The sequence below is a fragment of the Protopterus annectens genome, chromosome 9.part0 (assembly GCF_019279795.1).
Source record: "Protopterus annectens isolate FY-2018-M chromosome 9.part0, PAN1.0, whole genome shotgun sequence".
NCBI classification, from domain to species: domain Eukaryota; kingdom Metazoa; phylum Chordata; order Ceratodontiformes; family Protopteridae; genus Protopterus; species Protopterus annectens.
In genome coordinates, this window is record NC_056743.1 from 1610162870 (window position 1) to 1610177481 (window position 14612).

Here is a 14612-nt window from a genome sequence, read left to right on the forward strand (position 1 = left end):
TGCAAGCTTTAGCCACGGCTGTGTCAGATCTGATGGTTCTGATCTGAAACCACTTGGTGAAGACAGAATGAAAATTGACATCCGATCATATGTTTTTCAAAAAAGAATCTTCATATGTGTGGATGGTGCTGGTTCAAAAGGTTTCTGGGATAAATGCTGAAGCAAAATGGTGTCATCTCAGAGAGAGACTGTATAATGAAATGGGGTCTCAGTAATAAGGTACCTCTTAGAACAGCCTTGGAAGTTTTGAGGGAAGCAATAGAAGTGTTATTGAACCCAATGTGGAAGTTTGAAATGGATGCCAATTATACTTTAATCAATGAATAATGGCCCAGCCATGAAAAGTTCCAAAATAAATTCTAAAATCTTTGGAAGCAGTGCTAAAAAGGGATCTAGTCCATTAGAGGATGCTCGGGTGGAGAAGCACTTGCATTTGTTCTTATAAGTCTGTTTTGAAGAATTCCTTTGTGAGAAAGATGTGATTTGTATGGGGGAAGAAAGCCTGGCATCTCTTTGCAATTGTAAAAATTGGAGAAGCCATGCAGTTAGTTTTAGGGTCTTTAGTTCTGGTACAGGCAAGCCTGGAGAGGTATGTGAGGACATCCAGGAACAGATCCAGCAATCATGGTGGGTTAACTAGGTGAGGCCAAAGAAAGGAGAACCATACCTGCTGAGGCCAGAAGGGGGCGATGAGGACTACCGTTCTTGCACTCCGCTGTTTTCTGAATGAACCTGGTGATAAGAAGAATTGGGAAAAACATAAAGGAGACCTGGAGGCCATGTACGGACTATAGCATCTCCCGGTGACTGACCCTATGGAGGGATAGGGACAAAGTAACTTCTGCATCTGTTATTTATGTACAAAGCAAAAACGTCACAGCAAAATTGCCCCAATGACTGAAAATCTCATTGCCACTGTATTGTTGAGGAGACTACTCATGAGGTAGTTATACAGTTCTGCTCAGTTTGTCTGTTAGGATGTTGGATGTCCCAGGTGTATGTTTTGCTACTAGAAAGCGGTTTGAAGACATCATCCATTGCCAGATTTTCAACGCTTCTCAGCAAAAAGGGTACAATTGGGTTCCACCTTTTTTTGTTGATGTACCAAACCACTGACATACTGTCTGAATGCATGGCAATCACATCCTTGGGTAGATGGTCCTGAAGTGCCAGCAGCATAAGGAGGACAGCTCTTAACTCCAAGACATTGATGTGAAAGTTGGGCTCTATTGAGGACCACGTTCCTAGGATTGTCCTCCCCTTGAAATGCCTGTGCCCCCACCCCCTAAAAATGGATGTGTCTATAGTCACTGTGGCTTTGGGTATCGGAAAACAAAATAGTCTGCCCCGAGTAACTCAGTCAGATGAAATCCAGCACTGGATGTGGCTCCAGCAGACTTGTGTGACATATATTCTATAGTGAAGCTGATGAATTTTCTGAGACCAGTGTACCATTACTGTCCATTGCAGAACTCTCATGTGATATCTGGCTAAAGGAACCGTCACAATGGAGGAAGCCGTAAGACCTAGGAGACATAGGATTAGTGAAGTCTTGGCGTTGGGATGATTTATTACCTGAAGAGCAAATGACCTGACTGATTTAACTCGTGCTGAGGACAGTTTTGCTATCTGATGCACAGTGTATATATGGCAGCCTGTGAATTCTGTGGAATGGATAGACTGTAGTTTGCTCTTGTTGATGTTTATAGAGATGCCCAGGTGGGTCGACAGTTGTAACAAGAATGACTGATTTGCTAGAAGTAGATCCCTGGAGGTAGCAGTAAGAAGCTAGTCATCTAGATATGGGAATACTTGGATCCCTTGAAGCTTGAAATAGGCTGTCCCAGCTGACATTATCTTGAACACCTGTGAGGCTGTGGTGAGACTGAACAGCAGCACTATAAACTGATACTGATTGGCTCCCAACCAGAAACAGAGGAATCTCCTGGACTGCCGCTGGATCTTTATGTGATAATAGGCATACTGGGGATCTACACAGCAAATCAAATTGTTCTTTTTGAACAGAGGTAGAATGCACTGCACTATGACCATCAGGAATTTTGTCTGTTTTATAATTTGATATAAATTGCTGAGATCCAAAATTGGTCTCAGGTTCCTTTTCTTTTTGGTACTTAAAAGACCCTTGAAAAGATTCCAGATTCTTATTGGTCTTGGGGGACTGGTTGGATGACTCTTTTGACCAGCAACTTTTAAACTTCTGTTGTTGTGGATTCCAAGTGATTGGGTGGAGTGAGGGAATATTTAGTTTCATTCTTGGGGTTTCCAAAAAGGGTATTGTAAAACCTTGGGTAATGATCCTTAGCACCCATGTATTGGGAGTTATATTTTGCCAACCTGAGGGTATAGGAAGCATCCTCGACTGCCTCCAGAGTGCAGGAGTTGGTGAAGTGCTCAGGGACACTGATAAGGTTTCTCTGTGAAAGGTCCATGGAAACCTTAATTTTGTGGACTGCCTCTGCCTCTTGGGTGATGTCCCATGGAATGGCCTCCTCCTCTATCTCTGGGAGGCCTATCTCATAGATATTTCTGATGAAAACCTTGAAATATTTTGAACCACATTTTCTTCCCTCTCTGAATCCCGGAGAATGATCTGTGAGGGTTGAAAAATGGATTCCGATGACAGACAGGGTCTTACCTCCTCTTGACTTCTGGTAAGCATATTCTTGTCTTTTAGTCCAAACAAGATGGAACCATCATATGGGCCATGTATGAAGAATATTGTAAAGCTTTCTGCAAAGTCACAGAGCCGCATCCATGCTTGATGCAGCATCGTAATGCCTGTACTGGCTGTTCAGGCTGCACCATCTGCTGCATTAAAAACCAGTCTCATGGATACAATCGAAGATTACTGTAGAGTTGACAACTGGGAATCCACACTTTTTTGGATATCTGCTGATAAGTTACCCACCAGAAAATATGAAAGTTCCTTTATCAAGTCTTTGTGGAAGCATGTCAAGTGAGCCATATAGTTCGGTGCACAAAGAGAGAAAGTGGCTGAAGCATATATTTATTTCCCACTCCATGTTAGGGGGATGGACAGAGGAACACTCCTTGGACAGTTCCTTTTTAGTGGCTGCTGCTACCACCATGGCATCTATACGGGGACACTGACCCAGAATTTCCTTTATTTAGGGGCAGCTAAAATTCTGTCTGGCTTGTTTGGAATGGGCTGTGCCACACCAGGCTCCTTCCAGGCTTTCTGCGTCATAAGTTTGACTAATGTGTTGAGAGGGTAGAACACATTGGACATTTAAGGGCTGGACCCAAAGGCTTTGAGAAACACCAACTCATCAGAAGGAGTTTTGGTAGCCCATGCCCCTACTGTTTCATTAATTCAAGGATGTCTCTGAAGGAGACATCTTCGGGGGGGACCTTGGAAAACCTTTGCCCTCATTTAAGTTGGTGTCTTCAGTGGCAGTCTCAGGATAGGAGTCAGTATGCTTCCTTTTACAAGTACTGTTCCAGGGAATGTGTTTTGGGACACCTGAGGAGGACACATTGGAATTGGACATGGGACTCAAGTGCCAAGTGGTCTCAAAGCCTAAGTGATCCATCTGTCCCTGTCTACTGGAATGTTAGGAGAAAGGTACATTCTTCACAGGGGGTCTGGATGGATCTGAACTCTGGGAGCATACCAGTCATCTTAGTCCAACCAAGGTCCTCTCCACAGCCTCAAAAGCCAACTTGACCACTGGAACCGAAAAAGAACCACCTATATTAGTGGAGTCAGAAGCTTTTTTGATTCAAACTGAAGAAGGCCCTGATGAGGACCTTGGTAACCAAGCTGTCAAATGCTAAAGCCCCAAGCATCAGTGATGACTCCAAAAATCTTGGGGTCAACTCTACTGCTGGAGCTCCAACGCTGATAATCTGGCTCTGGGACTCTACTCAACTGAGTGAATCTGAATCAAGTGCGTGAGGGAAGATGTCGAAGCTGAAGTCTCCAGGACTACTGAACTCAAAGCTGGTACCGCACGAGAATGGAGATGGTGTAGGAAGCTGAGAAGACTGTGCAATCAGGGTGGAAGGGATTGATCCCAGGCCTTTCCTCTGGGATGGAGCTGCCAAGAGCACTCCCAGCTGAATCTGTGTTTTCAAAAACCTCATCATCATCATTTGGTCGACACTGAATTCCATTAGGTTTCTAGTAGATCAGCAGATTTAGAGGATGAAGCTATCAGCACAGGCTTCAAATGTACCTTTACTAATACAGAAAAATGAAGCCTGGAACTTGTCAGTGCCAGAGTAAAGGATAACTTTGGAGAAAGAGTCTGGATCTGAGCAACATTCAAATCTGATTGTCTCGATATTAGTTGCCAGACTCAAAATAGCTGTGGTGTCAGAAGACCTTTTCTTAGTTTTGTCTGGATGATCCTTGGGTCTCTTGTCTTTTGATTTCTCCTTGACTTTTTCGATCTCTCCCTTTACCTATGCTGCTTCTTTTAAGCGGAAGGGGAATAAGTGGATGCCTTTAGGTTTGAAGACATTTTGGACCTTGTCTGCAAAGGGAGACAGCCTTTCAAAATCAACTTCTCTCTACACCCTTGAAGGACTCTGGTATCAAAAACAGTACAGATGGACCATTAAACCTGTAAATGAGAAGGACCCAAGCAGTAATCACACTGCAAATATGGGTCTTGTGATGGTATTTTATGCCCACAGGAAGAACACTTTTTAAAACCTGTTGACATTAGAGTAAAGTACTTCAACTATATACAACTGTACTTATCACAAAGAAAATTTACTAATAAACCAGTTTGTAATATTATTTATATAAACACATTTATGCAGACACTGAAGAAAAATAATCAGAAAAGGATACACAGAACATACTAAGCTACATGTGTGTATGTACTATATATATATATATATATATATATATATATATATATGTATATATATATATATATACATATATATATATATATGTGTATATATATATATATATATATATATATATGTATATATGGATCTAGGACATTTCACCAAAAGCACATTTCACCGAAACTCAAATGACCGAACACAAATCACTGAAAGCACAATTCACCGAAAACTGAATTCACCGAAACACATATATAGTAGGGGGTGTGGGGGGTGTAGCCCCCCACATATTTTAAGTATATATCATGTTTGGAAAAGAGTAATATATTGCAATTGCAAGTATGCATGTATATAGTTCAAAACATTTAAAATATGTGGGGGGGCGGTGCCCCCACCCCCCCTACTATATATACTAACTCCAGGGTCGCACTACAATGGGGACAAGGTCATATACAACTTTCGGTGAAATATGTTTCGGTGAATTGAGCTTTCACTGAAAAGTGCACACTAATTTGACTTTCGGTGAAATGTGCTTTCGGTGAAATGTCCTAGACACATATCTATCTATCTATATATATATATATATATATATATATATATATATATATATATATATATATATATATAAAGTCCTAACTCTAATACTGAACTGTCAAAAAATTTTAAAGGGAGAAGGAAGAAACGCATTCACTTATCGTGAACAATGATGGAGCTCTCGGTTCAAGTGTTTGGCTTACACAGGTGTCAAACAAGATCTGAGGTAGTTCAGGCAGGAGATGGGAATTATGGGTAGGAGAGGAGTCAGCGCTCTCAGATCCAAAGCTTTGGTATAAGGTGTCAAGGTCAGACCCAGTTGGATCTGATAACCCACACATTGAATTAGATGAAAAAAGATAACATCAGATCCTGGAGTTCTGATACTCATCTAGTCAATATGATTGCAACCAGAACAGTAACTTTCTAAGACAAAAATTTCAAGTCCACATTGGTAGCTGGCTCAAATGGAGATCAAGTCAGGGATTGAAAATGTATATTTAAACCCCATGGAAGAGTAAGGCCCTTAATGGAAGTTTGGAGTAAAAAGGTATCTTTAGAAAAGCTTTGCATCATCTAGATGATGTCAAAGAAGAATGGTTATGTACTACATCACAATTCAATATAGCTGCAAGCTGAATCTTTACGGTAGAATAACTAGCATCACTGTTAAATATGGAAGTAAAAACATCTAGAATAGTTGGAATGGGTGCTGAAAAAGGGTCTAGTTGTCTCTGGACATCCCAAAGGAAGAATCTTTTCCATTTACTCTTAGACACCTTTCTAGTGGAATCCTTCTGAGAGGATATGAGGATGTGTTTGACTGGAGAGGAAACTTTGGCCTGTCTAGCCATCAATGGAAGTGAAGAAACCATGCAGTCAACTTGAGGGTCTGACTCTCTAAATGAATTATTCCTGATGGATGATGAGGAGATCCTGATTTGGATCCAAAACATAAGGGGGGTGCACCAGATGAGGCCACGGGAAGTGATGCCATACTTGTTGAAGCCAGAATGGAGCAATGAGAATTACTTTGTCCTTCCAGTAAGGCATTTTCTGTAGAAAATTGGGAATCAGATAGGTAGGAGGAAAAGTGTACAGAAACCCAGGGGGCCATTTGTGAACTACAGAGTCTCTTGGCAACTTCCCTTCTGGAGGGATCAGGGCAAAGTACCTGCTGTACATGAGCTGAGAGTGGAAACAAAGAGATTGCAGCATGGCTGGCTCCACTGACAGAAAATCATTTCCAACAACACAGGACTGAGAGACCACTTGTGAGGGAGTAAAATGGACCTACTCAGTTTGTCTGCTAGCATACAGGACTTCCCCAGGATATGCATTGCCAATAGAAAGTGCCTGGAAAAGATCACCCACTTCTAAGCTGTCATAGCCTTTTGACATAGAGGACAGAATCTGGTTGCTCTCTGCTTGCTGGTGTACCAGATTACTCCCATATTGTCTGCCTGGATCACACTCATCCCTGGAGGGAGAGCATCTTGAAATACCTGCAACGTTAATAGGACAGCTCTCATTTCCAGGACATTGATGTGAACATTGACTTACAATAGGGACCAACTGCCTTGGACCATCCTTCCCAAGTAATGCCCCTCCCACCCTAGTTGGGAAGCATCCATAGTCACTGTGGCTTTGGATAGTAGAAGGATAAAAGGGCAACCTTGAGAAACTACTTTTGTAGTGATTTGCTAGGTAATATGCTCTTTGAAAATTCTTATAAACTGTATTGGAGTAGGCAGTGAGTGCTGTCTTACAGACAACTGTAATGTAAGCCTCCACTGTAGTAACCTCATGTAACCTAGCTAGGGGCACTACAGTTATGTAAGATACCACAGATCCCAGGAGTTGTAAAGCCAACCTTACAGGCAGGGAAGGAAAAGAAAGGATGTAGGATGCTTGATTCTCTAAGTTATTTATTCTTGTGTGAGGTAAGCTTACAATATGAGTCACCATGTCCAGACGAGCACCAATGAACACCAGGACTTGAATGTTGAATAGTTAAGACTTGCCATAGTTCACACTGTCATGCCCATTTGAAGACTTAGTTGGAGCAAGTAGTCCCTGGCTTGAATAAGTATAGGCTTGGTGGGAGCTGAGATGAACCAGACATTGAAGTATGGAAACACCTGGAATCCCAGCAGTCTCAGGTGAGCTGCGACCACTGTAATGCATCTGGTGAACACCCTGGGCACTATGGTGAGGCCAAAGGGCAGTGCTCTGAATTGGTAATGACTGGTTTCCAGCCAGAAGCAAAGACATCTCCTGTCTATTTTCATGTGATAGCACACATGCTAGAAAAATATCAAGAACATCCAATTGTCCTTCCATAAAAGTGGCAGAATGGACTGAATCATGACCATTTGGAACTTGAAATATCTCACATATTGGTTTAAGTTGCTGAGATCTGAGATAGGCTTTGGGTCCCCATTTTTATTTGGTACCAAAAAGAACCTTGAGCAAGTTCTGAATCCTTGTTCGTCTGGTGGGACTATTTGGAGGACTCTTTCAGCCAGGAGTTTTTCTAATTCTATGGCTGCTACTTTTCTCTGACTGAGTGGAACTTTGGGAGATTTAGTAGATTGATTGGGGGTCTGTAGGTAAAGAGGTGTGCAATAGCCTCTGGAAATAATACTCTGCACCAAAGTGACTTCGGTGATGGGTGCCCAGGTTTGCAGGTGTAGGGATAAGCACACCCGACTCCTGCAATAGTGCAGCAGTTGGACAACCTTTCAGCAGCACTAGTAGGGCTTCTCATAGAAGGGATGTCTGAAATCCTGGTTTTGTGGGCCTCCTCTGCCACAAGGGCATAGTCTGTTATTGGAGTTCTAACATCTGGTATAAGGTGACCTGTCCCCATATGAGTCCTGGAAACAGCCTTGCAACTTGCGGAACCACATTTTCCTACCACCTCGCTGGTTTTGGGAAAAGGTCCTTTGAGGAGTAGAAAAGTGTTTCCCAAAGGCAGATAAGATCTCCCCATCTTGTTCACTCCTAGATAGGGTTTCTTTAACCTCGGGGTCAAATAAGGTAGATCTATCAAAAGAAGCATTGATGAACAATAACTGGAAAGGCTCTACAAAGTCACAGAGGTGCAACCAGGTGTGCTGTCTCACAGCAATTACTGAACCCAAGGCTCTTAAAGCATATTCCAAGGTGTGGGAAATAAGCCTCATAGAGGCATTCTTTAGGGACTGTAGGGTGAGCAGTTGTGAAGAAACTGTCTTCTTGCCTTCCACTGACATGGACCCAGAGAAGGCCTTGGAAAATTCCTTGATCAAGTCCCTCTGAAATCGTGTGACTTGCTAAATATTTCAGTGACTTAACAGCGAAGGTTGCTGATGCATAAATGTGCTTGCCAAACCTGTCTAACACCCTAGAATCTGTGTTGGGGGGTTGGACAGTAGAACTTTGTTCAGTAAGTACTTTCTTGGTGACTGCGAGTGCCACCATAGCATCTACTGGGGACCCTTGCTCCACTGGGCCCAATCATTTGGTGCAAACAGATATCTGTCAGGTCTATTGGGGAATGGCTTTTTGACATCTGGGTCCTTTCAAACCCAGCAGGAGACAAAGTCCACAGTCTTGCCTGCCAGGGAACTACCCAGTACGTAGCTGTTCCAACTCTGAAAGCATCAGAAACACAGACTTCTCTTGGGAAGGGAGGTAAGATGACCAACTACCTTTCTGTCTCAAAAGTTTAAGTACTTCACCAAAAGAGACATCCACAAGAGTTGATCTGAGGGACTGTTCCAAGTCATCAAAGTTGTTGTCTTCTGTGAGGGATTCCTATGGGGAATATAAGTGTCTCCTCTTGCACGTACACTTCTGATGTGATTTCCCAGTGGGATGCTCTGGACAGGACAAGGAAGTGTGAGACGAGTCCTGAATGAGAACTGTCTCAAGGTCTGTATGAGCCAGCTGGCTGAATGTGACAAGAATGTAGAGACTCAGAGATCAAGGCAGGCAGTTGTGGAAGGGTTGTACCTAAGAGGGATAAATATCTTTTATCCACAGTGGTGAAGAAAGCTCTCTCTACTACCTCAAAGGCAGAAGATATAGAAGAAGCAAGAGCCTTTCAGGCAGAAGCCAAAGACAAATGCTCAGGGTGGCTCAAAGCATCACCATGACTCTGACTTCAGTGAGCAGTTGGAGCTGAGCTTTCTAGTGCTGAAGCTCTGAGAGGAGGGGACAGCTCCGAGAACATCAGAGTTGAACCTAACCTCCCCTGGATCTCATACTGACACTTCAGCTATGAGATACCTCCAGCTCTGACAAAGTCATCACTGACTGGATCAGAGACATCAATGGAGTCAAAGAAGGCCAGGACTTCAGATCTGATGCAGACAATCTCAGGACTCTTGGGTCTGATGGCTCTGAAACCAAAGGTCAGATTGGAATATGAGTCAACAATTGGGTAGGGGGCTGATGGCAGGCTCATGAGTCCCATGGGAGATGTAGATGGCAAAACTTTCAATTGAATCTAGGCCCGAAGAAACTTCCTCATCATCCTGTCCACATCTACTTCAGTTAAGCTCCCTAATGACCTGATGAATGGTGAAGTAGAGTGCGGTCTGGAAGTCCTTTGCAGGGTTTTTTGAAGAAACAGAGAGTGGATCTAAGAAGGAATCAGCTTTCGGGTGCCAGAGAATTTGACTTAAATCTTGACTGATCTGAACAACATGTTGGATCCAAAAGTTTGGTGACCTTTTCAAGTTGAGCTGAACCCAAAACAGAGGAGGGAAAACAAAAAGGGGGTTGTTTCCTAGCCTCTTTTCCCTTAGTCGATGGATCAGCCTTTGTCTTCTCCGAAGGCTTCTTGGAAGGAGGGGGAGCTCCAGCAGAAGATGCAGAAAAGAAAGAGGGTAATAAATCCTTGAGAGCTAGCTTATTGCAGCATTCAGCAAAAGCCTGGTGGTTGCACCCCCACAGATCTCACATTCAACATCCAAATGGGCAGAGCCCTAACAATATACACACACTTGGTGGGCATCAGAATTAGGAATCTTGAACCCACAGGAGGTGCATTTTTTGGCTTATTTGACATGGTGAAGGAGGGAAGACCCTAAGAATAGAAAAGAAAGGTAGAGTAACCTACCAACAATCGTAACACTTTAGAGCAAATACTAGCAATGGTAACTAAGAAGTACCTATAATATGTAACACTAGAATGGGGGAAAGAAATTACAACCAAACATGAGGCCTAAAGTGAAAGAAGTTGTGATGACCCACCATTGCCAACCAGTAATCAAGGAGCCTCAATCCTCAACAGTGGGGGGATGTTCACTGAGAGGATAACAGGTATACACGCAGTATTTCCAGATGCAGCCCTCTGCAACAAGTGCAGATTCTCTTAAGAGCACACAGAGACCACAGTCAGTCCAGGACTGGTTTCTCACTCTTTCTCCAGATCCCCAATAAGACTCCCCACTGGCACAGCTATAGAGTTGATATCTCAGCTGAGTGACCAAGCCAATACCTCCAGCACCCTCTCTGTCCAACGAGTGCTTTGTGTCCTTGCCCAAGTAGTTGACACACACACGCTTTGAGGTTTGATGTACACATACACACACACACACACACACACACACACACACACACACACCTGGGAAAGGTTGGCAGAGGTTTACTAGCTATACCCCCTTCTGCCCAGACTATAAAGTAGTTTTCACTGCCACCAGTCACTCCTGCCAGCTACCTTAAGGTCCTTAACAAAGGGTGTCCAATCTTACTGTGTAATATTAATATTAACACAAATGGTAGTTTGACCAAGAGCAAGACTGTTAGGAGTGGCCCACACAGTGTCATCAAATAAACATGCAGGCTCTCTCAAAACTTGAATATCTCTACACAGATCAGCCACAATGAAAGTTTAGATATATTTAATAATAAATAATAAAATAACAAGACAATACTAAATATATATTCACAGTGACATCAGAGTTTTAAACCACAGGAAATATTTAAAATAGCACTGCAGTACAGACTGACATAAATAAAGAAAAATAAAATCTAAAACAAGCTTCGCTATATTCCTGACTTTATCTAAGACAGTTATATTGTTCACTAGAAACTTACTTCATGAAAGTGAGGCAGATGTGGTGAGTTGTTCTTGTTGCCAAGCCCAAGACCAAATACAGAATGCTCTGTCTCACTCAGAGACTTCTCAAAATAATATCTAAAATATTACTGCTGGGATAGCTTCCAGAATGACTTCATTTCTTATCATCTGACTTCTGGTTCTCATGCAAACCCTCATTGCTGAAGCTGGCAGTATTTAGAAACTATCTGTAAAATTACTCACACAAGGGCTTTTGCTCAGATCTTTGGCAGATGCTGGAAGTCATAAAACAATTGCATTTCTTCATGCTTCCAAGTAGCAATTAGTCCACCCAAAAGACAATACACAAAGCTTCCTAGTACAGACTCTGTGTCTCTAGCTGCATTGAAAACTTGAGAGATAGCCTTTTTTATGGCGTAGTCTATAAAGTGATTTAATTCCAAATATTTTTCTAAAGTTTACTGGACTGAAGTTAATCCTCTGTATTCCAGTTTCCACTGTTAAAATATATACATTTAAACAGTTACAATAGTGCATGTACATTTCTGTTCTCTTCCAGTAGGGCGCACTCTGGATACATTTTAAACACAGCATTTTACATATACCTTTTCAACACAAACATCTGTACACAGCAGTTTGCTATACATATGACATACAGTTCTAATACATTTGTAACACAAGCATTTTGTATAAATTGGTTTGATATTCACAAATGACATATAATTATTTAGAAAATTCCAGCTAGCTCTGCTGGCAGTACCTTCTTTTGTCAAAGACGTATTATAGCACAGAACTAAAACATCATATATATATATATATATATATATATATATATATATATATATATATATATATATATCCCCTACACTACACCAACACGCCACAAAGCCGACACCCAAAACACCGACACCAAAAGACCAACAACACACAATACTAACAACTCACAAAACCGAACACCTTAACACCGACACACATTACACACAACTATATATGCACTAACCTTAACCCAAACCCTAACCCTAAGGTCCAACACTACCGCACACTTACCCTCCCGCACCCTAACCCTAACTCACTTAACCTGCCCCTAAACCTAAAGTCCGTCACTATCGCACACTTACCCTATCCGCACCCTAACCCTAACTCACTTAACCTGCGCCTAAACCTAAACTCCATCACTATCGCACACTTACCTGACTCGCATCCTAACCCTAACGTCCATCACTATCACACACTTACCTTACCCACATCCTAATCCTAAGTCTGACACTACCGCACACTCACATTTCCCACACCCTAACCCTAAATCCCTCACTATCGCACACTTACCTGTCCACACCCTAACCCTAAATCTCTCACTATCGCACACTTACCGAGTCGCGCTCACATGTTGCCCATGCCGGTGTTTCGGCTGTTGGGATTTCACCTTGTCAATCATCTGTGTCGTCGGTCTTCTGGTGTCGGTCTTTTGGGCGTCGGCTTTCTGGTGTGTCCCATATATATATATATATATATATATATATATATATATATATATATATAAACTATGAGAACAAAAGGGAGGCAGGAATAACAAGAATAAAATAGAATAGATTTGACAAATCACTTATCCTATCCACTAAATCACCCAACATATGGTAGACCACATCTATTTGCTGAAAAGGCAATCGAGATCTGAGGTAGTTTGATGGGAGGATTGTAGGTAAGGGGAGCAGCTTGAGTTATGAAGCCAAATTTTTAGAAGTGGTTGAAGTCAGATCCAAGGTCGGATCCGAGACCCATTAGTTGAGGAACGGACGAAAAAGATAACATCAGATACATGTATTGTTCTTTCTGATCAGTTAGCTAAGGCTTCATAATTGTTTCTTTTAAACTGTGTGATTTTACTATAAAAATAAGAGCTGTTCCTTAGTGCAAGGAGACACATGTTTATTTTTTTTCCAAACGAGAAAAGCCAGTAATATATCCGTTAATAAAAGCACAAAACCTCTCTAGCGCCTCGGCATTAAGCCTTCCAGGAGATAACAATAATAAAAAAGAACACCTCTTATAAAGAGGCATCAATTAAGAAAAACAAAGCAATTAGACAAATAAAACAATCAAACAATATAATACAATTAATTCTCTACAATAAATATTTCCAATTGCATTCCTGGTTAAGTCCACCAGGTGTCAAAGTGTTATACTTTAAAATAAAAACTGTTTCTATGAACAATAACTTATTCTTCAAACAAGTTACATTTGTTGCTTTAATTTTTTCAAGAACACAACCTCTCAATTCTGAATAAGCTCCCCCATGTACAGAATTAAAATGGGAAGCAGTGGGACTTTCTATCTTATTATTTTTAATATCACGAATATGTTCCTGCAATATAACCTTAAATGACCTTTTACTCTTACCTATATAGAAAAGATTGCAGGGACACTTAAGTGCATAAATTATGCCTATAGTATTACAGGTAAACTCTGCTACCGGTCTAAATTTTAAACCATTGATTTTATCAAAAAACCTAGGAACAAACTGAACAATTTCCACATGTCCAAGTACCCAACCTACCAACCTCACTTCCTACATTTATATTGGGTAAGGAAAAAGTTGCATGTACTAACATGTCTTTCAAATTACAGCCCCTCTTAAAAGAAATTAAGGGGATATGCCATACATTTTTAAGTTTATGTCTTCCTTCCACCAGGAAAGGCCAATAATACTTTATACTGGCTATAATTTCATCAGATAGTATATTATAGGAGGTAACAAAATTAATTTCCTACCTACTTCATTCTTCATCCTCTGTGATATACTATTATTATGTTCCTTACTATTTCCATTATCTTTCTCTGGAAAACATAGCTTCTCTACAGCCTTTTTAATAGCTCCCAAAGCATATCCCCTATTTTTAAACATTTGGCAGGAGTTAAAGTTCTCTTTTTCTAAAGTATCAGATTCACTACATAGCCTACTGACTCTTAATAACTCTCCATAAGGTAGGGAGTTTAAATATGAACTGGATGGCAACTAAGTCCATCCAAAAAATGGCCGCCATCACCAAATTTTCTATGTATGTTTGTAATGATTTTTCCATCTTTAATATTACCTTCTAGGATCAGGTCCAGAAAAATAACTTACCACTTTGTAAACCTTCAAATCTTAAACCTAACTGATTAG